This window comes from Mercenaria mercenaria, chromosome 10 (genome assembly GCF_021730395.1).
Source record: "Mercenaria mercenaria strain notata chromosome 10, MADL_Memer_1, whole genome shotgun sequence".
In the NCBI taxonomy this organism is placed as follows: Eukaryota; Metazoa; Mollusca; class Bivalvia; order Venerida; family Veneridae; genus Mercenaria; species Mercenaria mercenaria.
Genome location: NC_069370.1, coordinates 64,014,555 through 64,018,333, shown reverse-complemented (window position 1 = coordinate 64,018,333; position 3,779 = coordinate 64,014,555). Strand labels below are relative to the sequence as shown.

General features: G+C 34.1%; 1 non-coding gene across 1 annotated transcript; it reads left to right on the top strand.

The window, feature by feature from the left end:
• Window positions 1-311: 311 nt before the first annotated feature.
• Window positions 312-387, top strand: Trnas-cga (transfer RNA serine (anticodon CGA)). The gene has a single exon. It is a non-coding gene; the product is annotated as a tRNA-Ser (tRNA).
• Window positions 388-3,779: the final 3,392 nt, after the last annotated feature.

The following is a 3,779-nucleotide window of genomic DNA, read 5'->3' as shown; positions in this document are numbered from 1 at the left end:
GTACATCTAATAAGTGATTAAGAGAAAAAGCGAATGATTTTAAATATTGCATGAAGATGCTGGAATGAATGAGTTGAGTTTTACGGCGAATCGACACAAAAGGTCATATATCGCCATATTATGAGCCTTACCCTTTTATTTCACTAAAAGTTGTTATTTAGTTTATAGCTTAACACATTTTAAAGAAGATTTCCTATTACATTAAATAATCTTTAAAGTTGTCTTTGACAGCACACATGTTGCCAGTCATATTGGTTTTCGACAGGACAAGGCCAGTCATATATTCTAAAAGGATTAAAGTGACAAATCAAGACCGCCTCGGTAGCTTAGTGGTAGAGCGCCCGCCTCGAGTGCGGGAGGTCGTGGGTTCGATCCCCGGCCGCGTCATACCAAAGACGTAAAAAATGGTACTAGTAGCTTCCTCGCTTGGCGCTCAGCATTAAGAAGATAGTGCTAGGACTCGTCAGCCCGGTGTCAGTATAATGTGACTGGGTGGGGTATCATGTCATGTGTCTACGGCGTGACATTCCAGTGAAGTAGCACTAAAACGTTGGGCATTGCTAGACACCGTCGTTTATATGACTGAAAATTTGTTGAAAAAAGACGTTAAACCCAAACACACACACAAACACGCACACACACACACATTTAGATGCAATTTCTTTCGACCAACTAGAACCAGTCATATCGCTGTATTTTAGATTCAAGTTATACCAATGTAACTAATTTTCTTCTTTTAGAAAAGTATTTGACGTGCCTGTTTATGTAAACAACATAGGTTTCTACATTAATTTAAGGTTGATTATAAGATCGCATTTCATGCCAGAAAATTATTCACTATTATATATTAGCTTTAACGACAGATTGGAGCTGAAAATAACCACGATATATCACTTTAATAAAGCTGCAGGTCAAAAGATCTGCTTATCGGAAATCTCTTCAATACCGCGGTGAAATAATAAGACATTAGTCACAGCTCTGAAGGATCAGCTGAAGCAGTAGTATACAAAAGAAATGATTGCTCTTGCGAAAGCTAATCATGCTAATGTCTGTTCTGTCCCTGATGTTTCAGGTGTGTTTTAACACAGTACTTATTGTGTTTTTATAGAGACATTCGCTGGCTCGGGCGATGTTAACATGCTCTTTACGTTGTTCATATTAAATAATAATTATTATTAAATAAATAGTACACATATTACCACCAAATGACGCATAAAGGAAAATTACGTCACCTTGACAGAAAATGGTGAAAGAAAGAAGACAACTCAAGTTTGCAACGCGTTTCGTATTAAGATACTTCTTTAGGCAAACATACAAAGTTGACAAGTCATGGGTTTTTTTAGGATTAGGTGACGCTAATCGACATCCTTGTTTACTGTTTTTTACACATTGTACGTTAAGCTACACTAGCGTTTACGCGCATGTGTTTTGTTTTATAGATTCTGCATATAATGATTAAAAAAACCCGTTTAATTTTAGGGTATTATGAAATAGAAACAATCCGAAATAATCCATATGTAGATCTACATGTAGTTGCACTATCCAAGAACTGTTTTAAACACTACTTACTCATTATCGTTGTCAGGCAATAATGTTATACTAGTATTGTGGCTTAGAAATAAGGTATGAAACGAAATAAAAGGTATGCAATCGGAACTCGTCAACATAAGTGAATGACCAAAAGAAAATTATTAATTTTACAAAATATTAAATGAGCCGTGCCATGGGAAAACCAACATAGTGGGTGTGCGACCAGCATGGATCCAGACCAGCCTGCGCATCCGCGCAGTCTGGTCAGGATCCATGCTGTTCGCTAACAGTTTCTCCAATTCCAATAGGCTTTAAAAGCGAACAGCATGGAGCCTGACCAGCCTGCGCGGATGCTGGTCTGGATCCATGCTGGTCGCACACCCACTATGTTGGTTTTCCCATGGCACGGCTCAAATGCTTCTTGAAAGTAAACTGAACATTGATGACGTTTTACGTATTATGAATACTGAATTATGAATATACTCTATGATTGAAAGAAACTTTAAAAACATGTATAGACATGTAAAACTAACACAAGGCTGTAAGTACAATATATATTTACAATATGTACACTTAGCTATGCAATTAATTCTGTAATAGGTTAACATATTATACTGATGTTTGCTCCCTATTGTAACAGATACTTTTATTTAAAATGTTTATTGGCGTATTCTAGTACTTAGCGTTTAGACAATCATGTGTATGTACGCCTGTTCAAGACACTGTTTTTTCTTTTATGTGTTATAATGTCAAAGGAAAATTAGTTTCGTGTCCATTGGCGTATATTATGCAAATTTGCATATATTATTCTTTTTTCATTTCGTAAGATTGATAGGTTGCAAAAATTAGCTGATTGTTTTGTATGCGCTTTAAATATGGTTGTAAATGCACTCTCATCCAGAATCATGCAAATAATTTTTTTGACTCTGCACACTAGTGTCGAAAAAAAAAACATAATTACGTTTATGACACTTATAAGAATACTGTGTATGTGTAACAGTTGGATGTTAAAACTTCTAAACGATGCCCTTTGATTGTAACCTCTCTATTTGTAAGTCACTGTATAAAGTGTATAAAGTATACGTACCCCTGTGTCGGACAAATAGTAACATTAATAGTAACAATTTACGCCTTCCACGAAGTTTTCGTGCGTTACATTATATACTGAATATATTTAGTACACTCCCATTTATGATCGCCCCTCTTTCGTTAAAATATTTAAACATATAGTACTCGGCAGGCCGTCAATTTAATAGTTCTTGCTGAAACTGTAAATAATTTCGCAAGTGATTTTTTTTTCGTGTAGTATGCTTTACGATGGCTATAATTTATTATATATGTATTGTTGTATACTTTAAGACATCCTTTCAAAATTATTACTTGATATTAATGAGTGAATCAAAACTAAGTTTCTCAAACAATCACTTTGTTTCTTTAAATGCACAAGGTTTAAACGATAGAAAAAAAATGTCAAGGATGCTGGAATGGTTAAAGCAACAAAAGGTACAAATAGTCTTTTTACAAGAAACTCATTTTTCACCAACTATAAGAAAAGATTTACTTCTGAATACATCTGAATGGGATGTATTCCATTCGTTTGGATCAACAAACAGTAGGGGATGTTCCATCTTCATTCTAAAACACATTAATTATAAACTCATTGATGAATTTTATTATGCAGATGGTAGATACGTAATTTTAAACATTTAACTGGATAATAACACGTATACACTCGTAAATATTTATGCACCAAATGATAAAAAACTCAGAAATACATTCTTCAATAACTTAAGTGATCTAATTTCAGACAGCTGTCAAGGACTTAAACTTATAAGTGGAGATTTTAATGATATTTTAACAACAAATGATAGAGTATGTAGATCTCAAAAAGAAAATAACATTAAGAATATTCCAGTACAAACTCTGACAAAATTGATTAAAGTTCATAATTTGATAGATATATGGAGTCAAACAAATGGAAAAATGGAACAATTTACTTGGCGTAGAAAAAATGGCATGGAAAAGAGTAGAATAGACTTTTGGTAAATTGTGATGAAAATATTGGACCCCTTATACTTTCAACTGATATTAGACCAGCCCAAATATAATACACTGATCACCTAGCTATCTCTTTGAAATTAAGAGTACCTGACAAACGTGGACCAGGCTTCTGAAAATTTAACAATTCCTTATTAAATGATGAATATTTCGTACATTCCAGAAGCAATCAATTCCGTACTAGCTTCAAA